The sequence below is a fragment of the Carassius auratus genome, chromosome 20, assembly GCF_003368295.1.
Source record: "Carassius auratus strain Wakin chromosome 20, ASM336829v1, whole genome shotgun sequence".
In the NCBI taxonomy this organism is placed as follows: domain Eukaryota; kingdom Metazoa; phylum Chordata; class Actinopteri; order Cypriniformes; family Cyprinidae; genus Carassius; species Carassius auratus.
Genome location: NC_039262.1, coordinates 13,339,516 through 13,362,976, shown reverse-complemented (window position 1 = coordinate 13,362,976; position 23,461 = coordinate 13,339,516). Strand labels below are relative to the sequence as shown.

Here is a 23,461-nt window from a genome sequence, read left to right as displayed (position 1 = left end):
CACATATGAGCCTACCTAGTAAAATGATGTATTTACCAAGAATCTTCAGAACACAATATTCACCATTTTCATTTTATTGAAGCATAGACTATAAAGTTGATAAAGTAGCATCAAGACAAATAAGATTCAATGAAAATAATTATCATCAAAGATACATTAACCTCATATATAAATCAGTTCACACAGATGAGTGATGAAATGTCCTTAAAAGTCACACAGTCCCATCCAGTCAACTGTGATACAGATCATGTGATACATATAAGACATGTGATACTGTTTCAGAAAATAATGATTCCCATCATCACATCTAAACTGGTTTCATCTCCCCATCGTGATCTTCTTCTCTCGTGTCTGGAAACAGTTTGTGGTTGATGTCCAGCACTGATGAGGTGTAGCTTGTTCTCAGCCAGATGATCTCTCAGTCCTAAGATCCCAGACCTGGTCAAAGTGAAACAAACAATGCAGAAGAAGTTGTTTAATGGACAGAGAGTGCAGCTTATGTTCTGTGTGGTTTTAGCAGGGTGAGTAACTATGACCCTTGTAGTACTGTACACTTACCATTCTTCAAGCTGTTTTAAGATCTTTTGAGAAGCTTTTCTCTGAAGACAATTTACCACATCCTCTTCTTTCACTCCTTTCAAGAGCATCACTTGGTCAAAACCCCTCATTTGGCTGATGAGATCATCTGTACAAATAAAAATACTGCAATAAATATGTCATTCTGCAAGAATTAAGAAAAAGTTACAGAAGCAAAGGTCTTGCTCATGAGACTCCATTAGCATGTGTAGTTCTCAGAGACTCTAGAATTCATCTGTTGTTGCAGTAAATGTGTTTTTTTCCTCTAGAATCTTTCTCCAAAGTTCCTGACTTCTCTCATAAATGTGTTTTAGTTTGTGCAGTGTAAGGCCTGGCTTCAAACCAATCAACTATCAATTCACAATTAATAACATAACATTTACAAAACAATGAAATAATGTCAATTGGTGTTTATATCAACTAAACCAATTTCATGACACTTGTCTGCTAATAAAACAGGTGGTGTGTTTTTAAAAACATAATATTAAAAATGTCCAGTCACACTTTGCTAACATGCTGTAATTGTAATAGTATAAAACGAAATCAAGGCTGACATGACCAGTTCTGTGAGAGATCATCATAAAATGTTGTATAACATTGCTTCAACACACACATACCAGAGGACTTCTGTTTGTTTGAGCTCAAGATGGCCATCTTCATTCCTCATCCTGAGCAAATCATATCCTTGGTCTTCCTTCTCTTCTGTGAAACAAGATAATCTCTACTTACTCTCTGTGCAATTAATATTGCTCATTAAACATAATTAAGTTCATTTAAAGTAAGATTCAGACCAGAGCATTTTTGGAGTAAACAAATGTACCTGGGAAGAGCTGATCGTGGCAAGATTCGCTGAGACTCAGTAATAGCTCTTTTAGGTTTTAGGAAGGTTTGTGAGGGTTGGCTCTTAAAATAGCTGTTGAGCTCGATATTTTAGACCTGAAAAAGAAGAACAGCATTATCTGGAAAAAATCCTGTAAGACAGAAGGAAGGACATATTATTAATTACGTGCAGCTTGTACATTACACCTCTGTAAAGATGCTGTATAATTAAATGTTAAATGAATCCATTATTGAAAGCAAGTAATTAATAACAAGCTATAGTCATATGAATTCTTTGATAGTGTCAGATGAGACAGTCCTGGGGCTTGTACAATATCATACAAGTGTTAAACTGGATTATTAAGACTGTGATGTGTTTAGGGATCATTTTTAAGACTTTGACCCTGTCCAGATACCCACACTTGCAGTCTTGGCCACTTGAGAGTGTGTGTACGTGACAGTGTGTGCACAAGACTGTCCCCGGTCTTAATAATGCCAAAGCACAGCGTCCTTAACACACACTAAACCTCTCCAATACTGCTCTGGAGCGCTATACAAAGCTTAGTGTATCCCATCATGCATCATGTTTTGGAATAAATCGTCAGACTTTTTGCCGAGATCTCACAAGAGGTCATGGAAAGCTGTCCAATGTACAGTATGTGAAATATTGATAATTAGATATTAAAAATCTCTTTAAACACATAAGTGTCCCATAAGGCAGTGGCTCCCAATCCTGGTCCTGGAGAACCCCAACACTGCACATTTGAGATGTCTCCCTGATCAAACACACCTGATTCAACTCATCAGCTCATCAGTGAAGACTCCAAGGCAGATAAGAGAGACGCCAAAACCGTGCAGTGCTGGGGTTCTCCAGGATCAGGATTGGGAAACACAGTCATCAGGTCATGAAAAGTTCGACACACACTTGTGGTCATCATGCTCACTCGAACACTAGGCCAAATACAGGAAAGACTTCAAATAAGTAATCAAGTGGTCAAGTGAAAAGATGGCAAGTGTGGGTATTTGGACAGTGCAACAGTTTAAGAAACAACAAATGCTGTACAAATTATAACAGCAGGAATTTTTGATAAAAGAGACAAACTATCACAGACTTACTGCTGCAAATATCTGCCTCCGCAGCTTTCTGTCTTCTCCATTTCTGAAGGAATAGCTCTCCAGAAACACCACTGGGCTTCCTTTACGTCTTTTCAGCTAAAAATAAAAATAATAAAAAAGGGGAGAGAAAATAAAATTGAATTATATACAGAATGTTAATAATGATCTGTGAGCAAAATATTTATATATATATATATATATATATATATATATATATATATATATATAAATATATATATATATATATATATATATATATATATAAACTGATATGAATGAACTGCAAGATGGAAAAATACATGTTTTATTATTTATTTTTAATTTGATTTTTTTTTTTTTTGGATTCACATTAAAAGGTATTAAAAGCATGGTACAGAACACATGATTACTGTGATATCTGTCATATAAAAGCACATAAAAACACTAACATTACAGTGATACAAACATAGCTGGTTTGGTGATTATTGTATTGTTGTATTGATTATTAATATATCATAGTAAAACTACAGTTACAGTTACTAATGTCCCATTTACTGTGTTTTAACTTCACATTTCATTTATTACTATTGTGTCGTGATTACCATGATTTTACTACAAATACAACTTACATCATTGATCCTGAAATTAATAATAATATAAAACGGATCGAAGGTCTATGGCACGTCACGTGACAGATAGAGTTTAATCACACTAATTAGCAGCTGTGTTCATTTATTTAAACGCAATGAAACTCAAAGACAGCCGCGGATGACCGATATAATACAGCGATTAAACATATGGCACTAATCTGATTAATAAAGAAGACAGAATACATTTGATAAAAGGCATTAAAAGAGCGTATATACGACTACTCACCCAAACTGTGGAACTGATAGCAAGTATCGCGCGATGTGTGCTGAATGAGACTTCTTGAACGTGATTTCATAGCGATAAACATCTCATGTCCTCGTGTCGAATTCTGACGCCAAAAGTTTCCCACTGAAAGCAATGAAGGTCGTAGTGCTTCGATAGTCGACGCCGAGAGGCACATTTGGCGTCATAAAAGTGACGCTAGGGGCGCTTGACCATGCTTCGGTTTTTGACGCCTTTGGAGTGAGAATGGGTTGCAACATTATATCTCAGATGCTCATCTGGTGACTAAAACTGGCATTAAGGTTTTGTCTCTTTTATCTCACAGCATACTAGGTTTCTTGATTGTTTTGCACTTGTATTGGACTGTTTAGAGCATGTTTTCAGATAATATACAGATAAGATTATGAAATAAATTCAGCTCAAATCAGCATTTCATGATAGATGTGTAATAACCATGAATGCTCTAAACGCTATCATGATTTACTGTATTTCGCAACAATGACCAGCTTAAACTGTGGTTCCACTAGATTTTGACCATGCAAACTTTCTTCAGACACTGCAAGGAATGTGTTTTATGGGTTTTATTTTAAATCATGGATGCAATATTTTACAATGTTTCAATCTCCTGCAGTGCAGCCAGCCTGCAACTTTGAAGTGTTCTTATAATTCTTATAATACAGCTAAGAGGTCATGCTGCGACTTTTGGTCAGTCTCTTCATGTGACTCAAATTCGCAGACTAGAATTCACAAAACTTCTTTGCATGAGCTTGAGTTTCCGGTCTGTAACATTTACATGCACGTGAATGGTAGTCAATGGAACGAAAAGTAGTGTGACCGTCCCTTTACTTTATATTTATCATCTCTTCATTGACGTAGGCCTGTGTATTTACAAACTCTCAGTTACTCCGTCCAACTGGGTCAATGAGATGTGAGTAGTTTCGGAAGGGCTGTATTACTACCTCAAAGGGGCCAGCGCGAGGCACTGACCATCACTGCCAATGATAATGCAAAAATAGGTAGCGGGGAATACAGGGTGACTTACTACAGAGAGAGAGAGAGAGAGAGACAGAGAGAGGACCTGTAAAGTCATTTGGCTGTGGCTTTGTTTTTCAAACAGCCATGTTCAATGAGCATAGGTTCCACATTGCTTTTGGGGTTACTGCGGTAGTCAAGGTCATGAGAAATGCTTCTTTCATCCTGTGTGACTGGAAGAGGTATTGAATATGAACTCAGCAGCCTTCCTTCCTGTGTCTGTCCAGTCGTCTGGCACTCAGTGCCACACTCAAACAGAGGCTGATAGCGCTCTCTTGACAAGGTGTCTGATTTGATACCTTGAGCCCTTAACTTATCACAGGCACTGCGATATGACCCAGGCAAACACTCAGGGCTGTATGGATCTCATTTTGTGTCAAAGGTCAGCATGGTCATAGACCCCATTTCAAATGTTCTAAATTGATTGTAATAATGACAGTTGTTGAGACACATACCCTCCCCTAGAATCTTTGTTGCTAAAATGTTTATGTGCACACTGCTTGCACATTACAATAATGTAATATCTGACTTTATTCACATGTATTATGAGTAAGGAGTAATAGACTTCCAGATTAACTAAAATGTACCAAAAGTAGCAACTATTTTTACTACTCATATTTTGGTAAGTTAAAGGGGGGGTGAAATGCTATTTCATGCATACTGAGTTTTTTACACTGTCAAAGAGTTGGAGTCCCATGCTAAACATGGACAAAGTTTCAAAAATTAAGTTGTACATTTGAAGGAGTATTTTTGTTCCCAAAATACTCCTTCCGGTTTGTCACAAGTTTCGGAAAGTTTTTTTTCGAGTATGGCTCTGTTAGATGGAGCGGAATTTCCTTATATGGGTCCTAAGGCACTTCTGCCGGAAGAGCGCGCACTCCTGTATAGCGAGGCTGAGCAGCACAGACATTTCACTGATCAGAGCAATTCACTGATCAGAGCGAGAGCGTCGCAAAAAGTCACAAAAGAAGTGTGTTTTTGCACAGATTACCAAAAACAAAAAAACAGCATTAAGGGACCAGTGGATGGAGTTTATTTTTACAGAGCATCAACGGAGTTGTGCAAGTGTTTTTGTTTGTTCCCTGCATTTCGAAGATGCTTGTTTTACAAACAAGGCCCAGTTTGACGACAGATTTACGTATTGTTTATTTCTTAAGGATGATGCAATCCCAACGAAAAAGGGTCACGATCGTGTGTTGGAACCGCAGGCGGTGAGTAAAACTGCTTAAAATATCTCTGCCTCCTTGTTGAGGTCCTCCCATGCCGGAGAGCCGGGTTCGAGCCCCGCTCGGAGCGAGTCGTTGCTGCTGCTGCTCTTGTTCAGTTTCAGCCTCTGGATCTGATTCTGGATCATAAATAAACGGCTGAATCTGACTGTTAGCCATGGTTTGTTTTGGATGATGGTTTTTCCCTCACGGTAATGTCACAGCTTCCACATGCTCTCAACGCAAAAGCTTACTGGCGGTCGTGATTCTTTAGCTCCGCCCACACGTCACGCCTCCAGCCGGTCGTGTTTTTCCGGGAAAAATCGGTACAGACTATCTTTCTCTTATGAATATAATAAAACTAAAGACTTTTTGGAGTTATGAAGGATGCAGTACTACTCTATAGGTACTCAAGATTAACAGGCTATTGAGTGAAAACGAGCATTTCACCCCCCCTTTAAGTTTTTTCCGTAGTTTCTGGACTAAGCTATTATGTCACAGTGTCTTTTAAAATCACTAGCCACTGTTTGGAGTTAATCTTAGAGTTAATTTTAGAGTTGTTTAGAGTTAATTTATTTATTTGTTTATTTTTTACTTTTTTTACTTTTACACACCAAAACCTACTTTTACTTGCATTTGGGGCTTGGTGAGTTTTAATTTTGAACCTTTGTTGTGTATATGTGTGCATTGTCTTGTTTGCTTTGTAGTTGCAATTATTAGTAGTTTCAATAATATGTATTATAATAACTTAATATAATTGAATAAAAATGCCACTTACAGTTTTTTTCAGTCGCTAACAAGCATTTGTCCAAGCAGTTGTCACATTTTCAAAACTCTAAACACAATTAGCACAGCATCTGTCTATTGTGGCCATACCATTCACACATTTCATGTCGTTTTCACACAATATGGAGTCATTGAACACATTTCCACAATGCTTACATTTTCTGAACAGACAAGCTATACCTCCCAACAAAATTATGGATCGTTTTGGTAGTATTTACAAATGTTAACACACAACATCCCACAATAGCAAAAACAATGTTACAAACCTTAGATACAGTATAAAAACCTCTGCTTCTGCAATGATATCAGTTCAAAAACCATGTATCCAACCACAGCTGATTCCTATCTGGCTTAGACTCAATGGCAGGGCTTATTTTTTAGACAATAAACTTATACAATAAAAGGAGGACTTTGAAGAGTGATGTTTTTGGAAACAGAAACAGAAAAAGACAAACACTGTAATGTATGGACGAGGAAGAGTAAGAGCAAGGGGCCCAGTGAGAGGAGCAGGAGCAGTGAGAGGAGCAGGAGCAGTGAGAGGAGCAGTGAGAAGTGAGAGGAGCAGTGAGAGGAGCAGGAGCAGTGATAAATGCAGTGAGAGGAGCAGGAGAAATGAGAGGAGCAGGAGCAGTGAGAGATGCAGTGAGAAGAGCAGGAAAAGTGAGAGGAGCAGGAGAACTGAGAGGAGCAGGAGCAGTGAGAGAAGCAGGAGCAGTGAGAGGAGCACTGAGAGATGCAGGAGCAGTGAGAGGAGCAGTGAGATGAGCAGGAGCAGTGAGAGATGCAGTGAGGGGAGCAGGAGCAGTGAGAGATTGTTTTTATTTTAACCCCCCCCCCCCTTTTATCTGGGCTTTTTGATGTTGTTGTTTTATGTTCAGAATGCTCTTATGTGTTTCATTGATATTTTGTTCACTGTAAGCAATACTGTCGAGCCTGTTCTGTTCTATCATACCGTGTTTCTACTGTACTGCCTCCTGCAGTAAACAGTAAAGGGAAAAATAGCTTTTTACTGGAATGCTTTTGAATGTGAACATTACTGTACATTTGGACATACAGTTCCAAACCAATAAATTTAGTGTAAAACAGTGAATTGCATGTTTTGCATGCAAATACCTGTAAAACTGAAACATAAAAGTCTATGCAGTTTTAGTAATGTCAACAATAGCCAGTATTTTGAAACCTGGTGTACTTTGATTGACTGCATGTACCTTGTGAGGTGAAAACAAGTGTTATTCTTTGACAGAATAATTTAATTTTGAGTCAGATTTCCAGTGTTTTGGTAAAGTTGGTGTGTGCAGATAAAGATGTGTTCTGTTTTGAAATGAAGATTTAGTATATATTTAACAAAATGTGTTTTTGAGAAGAAAATTATCCATTTGGCCAATTGTGTTTTGTAGGTGTGAGTCTGTGTTAAGAGTTTAGAAAAAGTATCTGAAGTATGGTTAAGCGCTGGTTAGCGATTGAAAAAAACTGTAAGTGTATTTAGAGTAATTAAGTGTTCTTAAAGAGAGAACTTTGATGCATGACCGCTTCTTAACACACTTAAGCACACTTTAATAATGTCAAATTAAAAGGTTGACTTACATTTTTATTTTAAATTCTTATTGGTCTTTAAAATTATTTTGATAAGTTGACTGACATACTAAAACCACATGTAAAATAATTGAAATTTAATTCAGTATTACAGTTAAAGTAATTATAAAAAATTACAGACTTATACAGACCTATATATTTATATATATTATATATATATATTTATATTTATACAAATATTTATTCACATGACATACGTTTCAATATAAATGTCTACATAGTATAACCATACAAAAATGTATACAAGTTTTACTTGAGTGGGTCAAAAAGGCAGTGTAAAGTTCAGCTTATTACATTTGTATATAATTTTAAACTATAACACATTTTCATTTCATTGCAGTTAAGTGACTGAAAATACTAAAGTATGTTCTTTTAAAGTATATTATGTCTGTTGTAAGTACTCTTAATGAAATTAACCCACTGAATACCTTTGTGTGTGTGTGTGTGTGTGTGTGTGTGTGTGTGTGTGTGTGTGTGTGTGTGTGTGCGTGTGTGTGCGTGTGTTTGTGTGTGTTTGTGTGTGTGAAAAATTTTGTTTTATGGTTGGTCATAGCCCAGCTATTTTAAACTGGTTGATCACATTCTGGTGTTATTGTAATGCATAAAAACCCTTATACAACATTGATATGAATACTGAGATAAAAGCCAAAAAATACAACCGTCAACATAATTCAAAATTATTCCTTTTTTTTGTAAAATATATCATCAAATTGTTATATTAGTGCTACCAGTATCAAAACATCAGTATTTTTTATTGTATAACATATTTGTAACATTTAACTTTTAATTAGGGGCAATATTTTGCGACTGCAACATTTTAGTGTGATTTTCACTAACAACTGCAATTGGATTTATACTGTACTGTATACCTAAGTTCACTGTTGTCACTATTGTGACAATCAAGGTTTACTCATTCTATGACCACACGCGACACAACTGAGTATATGTGAATTCATATATTAATACTAGACACCTTAAAGATAATGTGTACAAAAAATCCTTGTCATATATTTATGTTAACATACTTTACCAGCCTTTCGTTTTGGAGCTTTGATGCAGCCATCATCTTCTCAAGGTGCAAACAGGAAACACTGCTTTGGTCATGTGACAATTTGCAGTAATCATGTAAACTGGACACATTTGATTGAGATCCTTTATTTTTTTCCCATATTTGCAGGAAGTGCACTAAAACATCAGTCACTTAGGATTTTAGAGCGTTATAACTGAAAACCTTTTTACAATATGTTAAACTGGCTGAACTCTTGTTCTGTATTTGGAGGCCATTGATCAGTTCTAAAGATAAATCTATTTCAGGGGCATTGTGTGGGGCTCTAAACATCAACAACTCTCCCTGAGTCTCTCTGCTCATTTCCAGCTGCAGTGCACTGCCTCCCATGGCCAGCCTATACTACTTACAATGCAAAGACAGCTTGTCATTCTAAGTGTACCAATGTTGACAGTTACGTTATAGTGGTGTGAACAGCCATTGTACTTCTCTCCATATCTTCATTTAGAATTCCCCTCCATCCAGGTGCATTTAAGTCAGAAAACAGCCACCCTGTTCCCTGCACATCAACAGTCTAAGGAAGTTTCTGACATATCGAATATAAGACAGAGATCAAGTTAGCCAGGCTGCATTTTGACTCTGACTGCAGAGTTAAGGGAGGAGCTGTGCAGAGAAGAAGAGCTGCAGCATCTCCCCACAATGTGACCTCTGTGAAAGACAATGTGAGATCAGACTGAGTGGAATATAAGCCAGGGTAAGCTCAAGCCAAGGTCAGTTTTTCTCAGGGCAACTGAACGATGTGTTTCTGAGCATAATGAGAAAAAATAGATTTATTATGTTATGTTTGGATTTATTTGGAAGAGTTTTGCCATTTTGATGAAGAGTGCTGATGATGGGTGAATATTTGTTGTTTTGTTTCAACACAATGGAATACACATGGAAAAATGGGTACATTTAGCATAGCTTTAACTATTGTTCAAATAGCTGATTAAAGATCCTCTTTAATTAGGCTACAGCCCCCGTTAAAATCTGAGATCAAACTGGATTTCAAATAGTTTTTGAAAAAGAGGCTGTACTAAAAAAGTGCTGAAATCGTGCCATTGGTATTACACCAAAGCATAAAATATTAAGACTAGTGGGTTTATTTATTTGTTTGTTTGTTGACATTCAGTTACTATATGTTTATTGAATAATATTGACAATAGTGAACGACTTCTGCATGTTCATTCAGACTTGTTTATTTGTAAATAGTATGTGTTTTTACATGCAATGAAAACTGCACACTGTACATTATTTCAGTTTATATTTTGTTGAACAATGAAAAGCATATCAAAATATCTTAAATGTTGTTCATGTGCTTTATTCCGACATTTCTTCCAAGATTAATTTTTGAAAGGAAAAAAAAAATGGATTTGTTTTTTCACTCAAGTCACTCAAGTTATATTGGCTTTTGTCTAATTACATAGTGTTCGCTCGATTACGTTAAGGTTCTGCTACACAAGGTATTTGAGAAGAGTTTGCAGTTTAATTTAATGTTTCCATTGTCCACAACTGAATATAAGTTAAACCAAATCGTTTTTCTTCAGTGCACTGTGGATTTAATGAGATATTCTCTTCTCATTGCTTATTACACCCTAGTATTCTGACAAACCTATCTTGCCTATAAAATCCACTTGTTCTGACACAATCTAATTACATCCAGACAAGCAAAGGAAATGCATGGGGAAAATACTTGGAATGTGAAGTTCGAATGCGAGTGGAAGTAATTACACAGTTGACGTACCACCGCTCCTGATAGGGAAATGTGATACATGAGTTATGTGTCTTAGCAGAGCTTAAGCTGTCATAAAAGGCCTCAGTAACCAGATTAATGTTCTGACAAGACTGTCTGATTGTCGCCATAAGGCTTATGATTAAAGGAAAGAGGATGCTATGTTCTGTCACTAAGAATGTCCTTGTTTTGCATCTCAACCTTGAGTACAAGCTAAACTTGGGCCTCTTTTGTCCTGCCGAACATAAATAGTAGACTTTTCTGTGGGTCTACATGATGCATTGAACTATGACTGTTATTAATTTCATAAAAGGCTGTTAAATGGTCTGTTTGTTGGCACAATATAACTGGTCAGTGTGATGGATTGTGGATTATATTAGAGTGGGTAACCATTCAGAGTTTCCTGCTATAAGTTATATCCTGTCAAATCCATTGTACTGGAATCTTTCCTTGGTTTGTGAAGTACACTCATTCCTTCTCTGTTTGAACACAGAAATGTCTCCCAGCCCCTCGGTCCCAAGAGCTGATAACAGAAAGCCCCTTAATGTGTATTGTAGGAGTCAAACAATTACATTTCCATAGTAGGAACTGTGACTTCCTGTTGATAAGCAGCACGCTATTCCAAGCAAACTAGTGTTTATGTGTGTTTATGCACTGGGTGAAAACAATATCTCTTCATTTGAGGAGAACAAGTGTTGGTGTAAAAATAGCGATGCGTGGTTAAGCATCAAAGGCCAGAAAATTCCTTCCAATAAACAATGTTTTGCGAGAACTCCACACAATTCAATCCCACACACTGAAATCTGTCTTTAAAGGATTTGTTTTATGAATAATTTTCATAATAATAATAAGTTTTTCACAGTGCAGACTACAACACGCTGTAACTTAATTGTAGTTATATAACTGCAGTTTTACTAATTTGCCTTCATTGTGAGTGCTCAATACAGAAAACCAAGCATTATTTCTACTGAAATATCAAAGGTTGTTAATCTTGAAAATAAAAAGACCAACAAAGCTATCATCTTCACTTAAAACATACACTTAAAAACAAAACATCAACTTCACAATATGTTTTGGTTCTTTTGTTGGTTAAATAAATGAAACAATGAAAACAAATTGAAAGAAAAATACTTGTTTGGTTTTGTTAGATTTGTTTTACTTTCATTTTGTTAATTTTGTTTTTGATTAACTTATTTTGTTTATCTAACAAAAAAGAAGAACAAAGATCAATAATGTTTGAAGATGATAGCTGTGGCAAATGTTTTGATGCTTAGCTGCAATTTGCAGAATAATTAAAAACAGTTTAGTAAAATACCTGTATTGATTTCATGATTTGTGACCTTGGGCCTGACTTTTTACTCCAGATAGTATTTAAAACATAAACCACAAGGTGTAGTGAAATATAATCACTATTTGATGTGTCACTACTATCATGTGCTACAGCAGCAGCTGTCTTGTGCTACAGAAGACGAGAAGAAGTTAGTAACTTACGAGCAGCTCTTTGAACTCGATGCAGTGATTTAACTGTTGGCACTATTGAAATACACCCTGTTATCCTGTTCCTGCCTGCCTTTTGCTAAAGTGAATTTACTAAACATAGGTGTGGTAATAGAAGGAGATATTTTATTGCAAAGGTCATGCTGCTCTAACTGCACCATAAATAGGTCAAGTAATGATGAATTTTAATATGGTTTTCTTTACTCTTTTTATTCACAATAGTAATTCAATCTTGGCCACCAGGTGACCGTATCTTAATGTCCTTCAGGAAATGAAGGCCAGTGTTCCCTGAGGAGCATGTTCTAGAATGTGTTCCATGTTGACACTCTAAAAATAGAGCCTATTCCCGTCTAGTCGCTCACAGCACCCCCTCATCACTTTATCAAATAACCCGTGAGACGGGGTTCTGAAGGAGACGGTGGGGGTTCTGCTGTAGACCTGCTGCAGCTGGGTTGTCCAAAAGTAGAGCAGGGTAGTTTAAGAGTTGACAGTTTGTGTACTCACAGCACTGGTTTTTGGTTTCAGAACAACAGAAGCTCACTGAGAAGGGTGGGAGAGCGCACTTGTGACTTCATAGAAAAGCCAATCAACCTGGGTAAACGTAATCCTGGGTTATCTTGTTTCATGTTTCATGCTTTTCATATTTGTCACGGAGTTAGTAATTAATCCTGGGTTATCAGCTTTCAAGATGTCACACTATATATTGCAAACCATGGGTGAACATACTTATTACATAATTATGAGGGCTGTAAAGATAATTGAAAAAAAACTATTAATATTTCAACTCATTTAACATTTAATGTCAATATTAAAACAATAATTAAGTAGTCTTCTCTTTTTCTCTAGTTAGAGTGATTGAAGCTTATGAATAAATTAATGAAATAAGCATTTAGGAAGTTCATGATTGGTTTTCTGTTGCTAAACAGCTCTGTAACAACTGAGCATCACATTGGTTTACACTTTATTTCAAATGACAATTCAACTTGTTCTAGAGAAGGGTTTCATAAATCAGGTAGTGTTGTTTTAGTTTTATGTTTATATTATAGTATTTATTAATAATTTTAATTATCTTTAATTTTATATTATCAATTTTTATTTTAACTTTAGTTTTAGTTTTGTTTTCATTTTTATTGGTTTTTGTTTTTATGTTTCTGTTTACTTATTCGTTTTAGATTTAGTATTTTTAGTACTTCAACATAAACTTTTTCTTTTTTTTATTAATTTACTTTTAAAACTAATATTTATATTTTCTTTCAAAATGTTTAGTTGTAGCTAATGGCACAACTGGAAAACATGAAAAATGCTGTACTCAGCATTTAAAAAGGTGTTAATGTGCCTTTATGTGTTTTAATCACTGGAAGGCACAAAAGAAGAAGAATACTGTAGATGAGAGTGCTGTCTCAGCAGTCGAGCATGATTAGTCTTGCCAGCTGAAATACTTTACAGTATGAAGTGTTGAAGTGTGTGTGTGTGTGTGTGTGTGTGTATGTGTGTGTGTGTACTGTAGCTACACATCTCTCAGTGACTGATGAGCTGATGTGGAGGCCTCAGGTTTCTCAGTTTGGCTGCTGATTGACTGAAGACTCGCTGCTCTTGCAGTCTGATATTTTAATAAGATGCTCTAATGAGTTAATGGACACCCAAGCCAGGATGTGCCCTCCCAAAGCCCAGCAGCACAGGAGGAGCTTTCTCTTTCATTTTGATGCATGCTTAGTATTGATTTCAGTGGTCACAAGTTCCATGCTATGGCGCAATCATGTGTGAGCCAGTCAGGTATCTGATAGCTGTTAAGTAGCTGGTACCTTCTGCTTAAATTTCTAGATAGTACATACATTCGCTGCTCATACATTCACTCACTCACTCATCCATTCATTCACTCACTCACTCACTCACTCACTCACTCATCCATCCATTCATGCACTCATGCATTCACCCACTTACTAATTCATTCATGCACTCACACATTCACTTATTTTTATTCATGCACTCACACGTTTTCTCACTCATTCATCATGCACTCATACATTCATTCATTTATTCATGCACTCATGCTTTCACTCATTTATTCATGCATTCATACATTCACTCATTTATTCATGCAATCATGCATTCACTTATTCATTCATTCATGCACTTACTCACTCATTTATCATGCACTCATAGTTAATCATTTATTTATGCATTAATTAATTAATCCATTCATGCATTCACTTATTTATTCATGCATTCACTCACTCATTCATGCAATCATTTTACTTATGCTCTCATACATTCACTCATTCATCATGCACTCAGGCTTTTACTCACACGTTCATTCATGCACTCACTCATTCACTTATTCACCACCCACATTTCACTCATTCATTCATGTGCTCATGCATTCACTCACTCATTCATGCACTCATTTACTCACAGTATACACTTATACATTTAATCATTCATCATGCACTCACACTTTTACCCATTCATCCATGCACTCATATTTGCACTCACTCATTCACTCATGCATTCACTCATTCATCCATTTCAGAGAAACGTGGAGTATTTGAATAAAATACATTTTACAGACAAATATGTGTGCATTTAGTCTTATTCCAGTAAGGTCATCTTCTTTCCTCCCACAAAAAATAAATAAAAATAAAAAATAAACAGTTCCTTGTGTCTTGCTTGTGCCTTGTGGCATGCTGAGAAGACTTTCATTAAACATACAAAAAATCTATTATTATTTTTTATTAGACATGCTCAAGTAATTTTTTGTTGATACCATTTGTTTGGTTTGAATATGTCATTAGTTTCTGTATTAACCATAACCATTTAATCTTACAGTTGAACTTTTGACTTAGTGGAAGAACGCAATGGTGTGAGTGTTATAGTCATGAGACTACTGTAACATAAGCATGTCATTGGAGATGTGGAACTCTTCTCAGCACATCCCTTCTAGAACATCCTTTATTCACTTCGTTTTTCTGTTTATCTTTACTCCTCTACACACCTGACCCACTTCATTTATTTTTTATTTTTTTACACGACTCCTAGAGATTTAACTACACCTCATTTTTGGAATCAACTAATGTAACTTTGCTTCTTATTAGCCTCCCATCGCTTTTGGTTCAGATTATCTGCAATGGATTTGATGCACTTGAACTTATGATTAGATTTTAAACATCTTCAGACCAGTTTTGAAAAGACTTTCTTAAGACCTTTTGAATCTGAATCATTTAGCAGTTCTGACTTGAAACATGAAACAATTATTTATTATAGTTTATGTAACCAATTTAAATGCTATAGTGGATTTTATATAAAACTATATGATGTTTCTTTACTCGGGGGGGTCGAGAGAGAAAATGTATATTTATGTATAAGTATGGTTTACCTCGTATAGATTTTCTCTGTTTACCCAAAATTGTATAAAATATTGCTCAAGTGGTAAACCTGCACACATTTAATTCTGCTGAAGATTATAATAATCATAATAATTTTGAAGAATGTGTGTGTGTGTTTGGGGTTGTTATTTGGAACCAGCAACCAACATTCTTCAAGATATCTTCTTTGGTGTTCAGCAGAAGAAATAAGTTCATACATTTTTTTAAACAACTTGAGGGTGAGTTTTTTTTTTACATACATTAAATATTTGGTGTTATTATATGAAGCCACTTATAGCAGTGCTCAATTCTCAGTGTCCAGCTCAGTTATAAGAGAGATCCATCTGACAATATACCTCGGCACCCCCACCTCCAGCCTGCGTTCCTGGCTGTCTGGCTCACAGTCTAATGTTCTTCCTGGCTGGATATCAGTTGCTAATTGCCAGTGATGTTTAGTAATTCTGTGCATGAGACAACGCGTCTGATATCCAGTGAACAAGCTTTGTATCAGTCTCTTTGCCCCTGATTCACTTTGCATCTAAGTAATCATGACCAACCCCTAGACTCTCTTTCATGTCAGTTTTCCCACGCTGGTCCTGGTCGTGATCACCAGTACTGCAAGTCAGGATGCTGTAAATGTGTGTGTGGCTTCAAATCATCCCCCTGTAATTGGTGTTTCAGACATGAAAGGCATTGTGGGATTAGTCGGTTGCATGGACTCCCTCTGTGGCTGAGATGAATTAGAGTATATTAGAGCATTAAAGGTCATGCACGGATAACACAGCATTGCTTTACTTCCAAGTGAGATTGAGTAAGGTGAGGGAGTTTGCAATGGTCACGTCCGATGTGTTGTAAAGGCATATTTTTCCCGAATATGAGAATTCTGTCATCATCTATTCAGCATGACTTACTTTCTACTGTGACGTAAAAATGGAAATATTTAATAATTTCAGCTGGTTGCTGTTTTATAATTACAACAAATGGGGTTTAAGATTCAAAAAGGCCATTAAATGTCATGAAGTGGTCCATATATTAATCTTCTGAAGTCATATGTTACCTTCATACAGACCAAAATTCACTGGTGATCCCTTTTAGTGAGCCGTTAACCACAAGAATCACTGAGACGGTGCGTTGAACTCAAGATTAGTCAGTTTTGTGAAGGTTGTTTCTATGCACTTGTCCACTGATTCATTGAAAAGATCACTCTCAAAAGAGTGATTCATTCACAAATCAGACAACACTACCTCTTTCAAAAATGTATGATGTGCCCAGGGGGATCTAGGGTTGGATGTCAAGGTTTTTAGTGAATAATGATTTCTATTTTGGTCTGTTCCTAACAAATCTGTTGTATGACTTGAGAAGACTTTGAATATAGAAGTTTAACAATTCTTCACTTTTTTCACTTTTTTTAGGTTAACTATGCCTTCAGTGATGTGTAAAAATTAGAATTACATAAAAAATATAATTATATAAATATAACAGATTAAAGGTTTTACTTTAAAGCCATTATGATAATATTCTGTTGTTCTTTTAAAAACGTACAGCTGTTCTGATGCTGACTTGCATACTACAGCACATGTAAAGTAGGCTACTTGATTATATTTTTAGTTGGCAGAACTTTAGAATACTGTTTCATCTTAAATGAATATTTACAAAGGAATAAAAGAGTAATGCAATATTAGCACTCTAGTAATAACTATTAACTAACAAGAAACCCTGGTTGATAAATTAGCAAGTCTACTGTTATTCATTTCTAGTTATTACTTGAGTCATTTCTAGTGAGTGATTTCTGATCCATAAATAATCATTCTTTCAGAAGGATGTAGTAACAATTGGGTCATTACTATCCAAAACCTTAATTTAATATAATTTATCACAAATTTAAACTATAATTGATTTTCACTTAACTGTAAATAAGTGCCTGAAACCATTGCACTGTAACATATTCTTGAAAAATATTATTACCTTAAAAAGTACTCTTTTTAGAAGTATGATGAAGCCTGAGAATTAATCACACTCAATATCTGCAATGTTTATGATGTAATTTTATGTAATTTAAAATTGGTACGATGCAAGAGTTTTGTTTCCACTGCATCAGATAACTCTTGCCAGTTGTCTTTTCTGGCATTGCTTTTGTGGTGTCTGGTTGGGGTCAGGGTAGACCAGCGTCCTCCAGCTTCTGTTTGTCCTGTGACTGCAGCTGTTCCTGCACCCACAGCCCCCCCCCCCACCCCCACCCGTACCACAAGCAGTAGCAGCCAGTCTGAAACCAGTGGCTATGAGAAACACCCAGAGGGGATGCAGGGGGCTCAGGGCAGTTGTGTGTTGAATTGAGACACCTATCAATGCCTGTGTGGAAAGAATGAATGATTAGCCCTCTGCATCTTCTTTTGTGTCAGATGGCAGCTTCTCAACTCACACTTGATAAAGGGGTGTGCAGTGCTTGTCAGGAATATGGTAGCACAGGCCTATATGGTGAAGGCCCTGAGTGGCAGAATGGGGGATATTTCAACACAACGAGACACTGGCTGTCAGAGCTAATGAACCCTTTCCAGTACCTATTTGACAGTAAAATGTCCCCTATAAATAAAATATATGCTTAGTTGAGTAAATTGGGTCCATGCTCTTAATACACATCTTCCAGTGTTGACTGCTTCTGTCAGTGCAGAAGATTTACTTTTTAATTAATATGATTTTCTAAAAGTTTTACATATACACAAAATATATAATTTTTTATTTTTTAATTAATAAAAATGACAGTGAAAATGACATTAAAAAATTTACGCTGACAAATTTTCATTTAACATTTGAGGACCAAATTAAGCATATAAGAATGATTTCTGAAGGATCGTGTGACACTGAAGACTGGAGTAATGATGCTGCAAATTTAGCTTTGCCATCACAAGAATAAATAACATTTTAAAATATATTCAAACAGAAAACAAGTATTTTAAATTGTAATCAAATGTGATAATATTACTGTTTTACTGTATTTTAATTAAATAAATGCAACCCTTTTTGAGAATAAGAGAATTAAAAAAAAATTCCTATTACTTTGAAGTAGTATATGTAATAATTATTGTTTTTGTAATATATAACAGCCATAAAACCTGAACATCCATATTTGTTGTATTTACTGTATACAGATAACATTTGTGTATACATATCAGGGTGATTTTTCACTTTAGGGTGCCATTATCTTTTATTTACACAAAATGTGCTCTTTCTACATTGGATTTCTGTAAATAGTTGAAACCAAACATCAATATATCGTTCGATTTTTTTTTCCCCAAAAAACTGGAGTATAACTGTCCTAATCAAAGAATCTGACAAGGCACATTCTGGCTTTGTATATTTAAATACAAAAGGACCACCATTCGTCTTTTTAAATTAGCGTAATTGCTGACAAATGTTACCAGCATTTTTCTGTAGGCAGAGCCACACGCATTGGCCAAGTTGGATTTGAATCGTTGGCATAAGGGCAAAGTTAACTTTGTCTGGCATGGGTCTGGCTCCGCTGAAGAAAGAGGATATCGTGTACCCGCCTCAGTTGCTCAGAAGAATTAATAAGGTGAAGCAGCCAAGACGGAGGCCGGAAGCATCCCTAAATAAATAACACGGTAAATAAGGGGTTGATCCCATAAAAGGTGGTAAAAACTCTTCTGGTCTCAGGGCTGGGCTGAGCAAGAAGGGAAACTGGCCCTGCAACCAACAGGATTGCCCGGAATATAAGGGTCGGGATTGCATGCTGAGTAGTCATTGGTAGGGCTTCTCCAAAACTGGTGACTAGATTTCTTAGCAAGACGAGAATAGGAAGTAGACCTCTTTAATTTGACCATCCAAGAGCATGAAGGAAGACGCAACAGCCAAATGCAGAAGGAAGTGCCAACACTGGAGGCTGCAGTTGATAGTATGCGTCAAGCAGACATTAGATTTACTGGAAGCAGCTGTAGGAAAAATATTTTGCTTTCCTACTTGCTTTCCACTTACAGAAAAAAAAGATACAAAATCTGTCACTGGGTGGTACAGTTTCAAAATATATTAAATTGTACAATTTAGGTACTAAAATGCACCATTTAGATATGCATCTTTTAGGCATAAATAAGGTACAAACCACCCACCACAGTGACACTTTTTTCCAGAGAGTTGTCTACCATCTATTTTTTTTATATCTTACACATTATTAGCAATAACTGTATAGTAATTATAATTCATTATCTATTCCAGTAGCTTGTAAAATAGCACTGTTTTTAATAAGGGCAACTGTTTTTTTTATGACATTTTTCCCATTTATATTAATTCAAATTCAAATTAATAACGTTTAAAGCTGTTTTTGTGGTTTAAATTGTTGATGAAATCAAATACAAAGTAGCAAAGTAGAGTTTTTTTTTTTTTTTTTTCTCAAAATCAGTAATGTTAAATGTGAAGTTAATTTAACGGATACTTGACCACTACGTCAATAGTCTTCACAGAGGCACTAAAAAAATAACAACATAGGCCTATTCAAATAATATGCAATGTTGACTACTGCAGGGGCGTTTTTGTCTCCACATTTTAAGTACCTGCTTACTTACCTTGCCCCCTAATTTTAGATAATTTCTAACCTTAATGCCGATATTTGATGACCATTCTGGACTTCTTTCAAAGAAACAGTGAGAAGCCAGAAAACAGTCTGTCTCTAATAGTTATAGCCGTGCCAGTCCAGGCAGCACCAGCACAAACCCTGATGAGGGTGTAGATGTGGATGAAGCAGAAGGTTTCACTGCCCTGCAGCTGCATCATTATATGAATCCAAGTTTTTATTGAAGTGTGGGCAGTGTGGAACAGAACCAGTAGTTTGAGCATGTGTGTGTGTGTGTGTGCGCGCACCCAAAGTCTCTTTAAGATATTAAGGTAATCTATAGTCTTTGTGTGCGCACAGTGGTATTAGGGTTAAGGCTTGGTCATTTGTGTACTGCTGGCTGAATCCTGTCAAATCCACACTGCCTCCTGCTGCCCCCTGCAGGCACGTGTCACATGTTCAGAGAAACAGACACAGCAACATCTTATCTGTAATCTTAAACTAAAGGGAATCTTCTAGTAACAACGCAAGACTAGGACTAGACAGTATTAATAAGTTGTGGTTTGGAATAATATGTGAGGCATTGTGAAAGTACTCAAAAAATCCTGAATTGAATTAGGTTTCTTCAAATAATGCTTGGACATGCATAGCTTGAGGCTGGCAATCAAAGTTACTCAGAAATATCTGTCACGTTGCCAGAAGTGGAAACATATTCATGCTGAGACATTATTTTAGCCAGACGGTGACACTGACTAAGCTGAAGCGCTGTTTCTCTTAAATGCATCCACGTCAGTTTAGAAGGAGGTGGGATGTAGTTTAATCATTATATGCAAAAACACAGAGCAGGCCAATTAATGGGGTCTCATACATTTAGAGCTGTATTGTTTGTAAACAAAGAATCCCTTTCTGAGGCAGCGTTAACAATCAGTCGGTGATGTCATCCAGTGACAATGTGGCTGTGTGACTGTCCCTCGGAGGACAGCAGAGGGAGGTGGTCCCTGGCCCTCTGTGCCCTGTGGGATTGGCACTAGAATGGGTCCCCTGCCAAAGTTGAGCTAACAAGCTATCAGTGCGATAATGCTACCTAAAATCTGATGCTGTCCAGTCACGATTTCTGAAGAATTTTTGCAAATCTTGCAGTAGTGGATTATTTTAATGTAATTTCAGCAACAAATCTAAATATGTAAAGGAAAAGCATGGGTTTCTCTTAAACTCTGGAACGTCTTATGTCCCAGGGGTTGAATTTATTGAAATTAACTTATTTAAGTCATGGCCTACTGGTTTGAGACTCGAACTTGTAACCCAAAGGTTGCGAGTTCGAGTCTTGGGCTGGCACGAATTGTATGTGGGGGGAGTGAATGTACACTGCTCTCTCCACCTTTGATACCACGACTGAGGTGCCTTAAATTTATTAATGCCTTAATCATCAATATTAATATTAATTAATAAATATAGTAATTATAAATGAAAAGATTATTCCCCACAAAATAGGAATTATGAATTTGAAAAATCTGATTATTAAAACAACACATAGTAAAATAATCTTGGGACCATTTTAAAATTTCCTTTATATATATATATATATATATTTTTTTTTTATCAAGCTTTGATAAAACTGTATAGTAATAATAATTGTTATTATATTTAGGATACATGCTGGCTATGAAAGAAGCCTTAGTAAGGCAAGAGTCAACCAATTTATTTAAATAAATAAATAAATAACAAATGCCATAAGTGGACAAATTAAGAAAAGTAGAGACTTTATTTAAAAAGATAAATAAATAAAAGTCACCTTCTTCAATCAAAGAGACACCATTAAAAGTAATCAAAATCATTGTGTTTAAGTTTCTTTTTTGCAACTTTCATTTTACAGTTCTTGTGATGATTTTGTGTGAAGTATCTTCAGCTGCGATTGCTTGTTAGCACTTGTAAGGTCCTTTTTTTATGTCTTAGTATCTTGTACAGGCATGGTGCTCTCTTATGCGGGTAATAGTTGGAGGATGGTCATGAAAAGTTTCATGAAGTCGTAGTAGTTGTCATATTTAAAATATTATTTGCAAACATGAGAAGGTGAGAAGCTATGATCCTCTGATTCCCTAACCCTTTTTCATTCACTCTCAATCTTCTCCACCCTCTAGCACGTCTCCTTTCCATTGTTCTTGTCTTTTCTTTTCTCTCTAATTTTGCTCTGGGTGTCTGTACTAGGACTGGGGAGCAGAGACGGGCACTCATGTGTGCTCAATCGCCCCTCCCCACCTCTATGGATCAGCGTTCCACATGGCTAATGCCTGACCTCCTCATGGTCCACGGCTCACTCCTTTATCAGCCCTCACAATACCTGACATTCATCTGCCATCCTGCCTTTATCCCATCGATATTGCCCTCAAATCCACATTGTCCTCATCTCTATTCCTTAAAATTGCTTCAACTACCTATCGTATTAGCCACAAGAGCTGGGGGTGGTGCTGATGTGACATGGGTCTTCAGTGATTAAATGACACAGATTTTGACAATATAAGCACTAGGTCTGATCTTTAGGCTTTAAATTCATCCACAACATGATGTTTTATTAACAAGGTTCGGGAGGAGCGCGTCAGAACGACGGTGGAGCTCAATCAGTATAAAGTATAAATACAGCTGACTTACCTCTATCCATTGACAGTTTATCAGCATCCCTCCTCCACCCAATCTCCTCACTTCGAGTTAATTTTACAACTATACAGGGAGGGGGGTACTCTAAGTTTGGGCAATTCCCGAGATTGGAGCCCTACCCTGGACAGCATGCCAAATACGCATTATTATTGCTTCAGCTAATTATATGTAAGCGTGAACTTGTGAACCTTCTAACACTTACATTTAGATGTTAGCTGATCTCCGCTGTCATATGCTGATGGCTTGTTTTCAGAGAGCACTCATTGTTGGTGGGATTTGCTCTGCGGCATGTTGGGATTGCGGATCTCTTTTTCCTGATATTGGTTTCCTGTGGGCTTATGGCCTACACACAGACCCTTTCCTCCATCTGGCCCTCTCCTGGATCCAGCCGCTAGCCGCTAGCCGCTATCTATCCATCCATCAATCCATATAAATATAAGGTTAAGTTTCTTCAAAAACATCTTATTGACACTAATTATTTGAATGTTTGTGTCTGAAGTATTTAAATTATTATAGATTATATAATTCATATATAGCTATAACACATTTTCATCAGTGGAACCTTAATCTAAACAACTGCATTGTGTTTAAAGGGATAGTTCATCTTCATTGGCTGGTCCCCATTGATTTCCA

The 23,461-nt window shown here is 36.4% G+C and overlaps 1 protein-coding gene across 1 annotated transcript in view; it reads left to right on the top strand.

Annotated features, from left to right (window-relative positions):
• The window catches only part of LOC113037935 (protein furry homolog-like), a 114,249-nt gene that overhangs the window by 84,390 nt on the left and 6,398 nt on the right, over nucleotides 1–23,461 (top strand). The gene's annotated exons all lie outside the window — the stretch shown is intronic.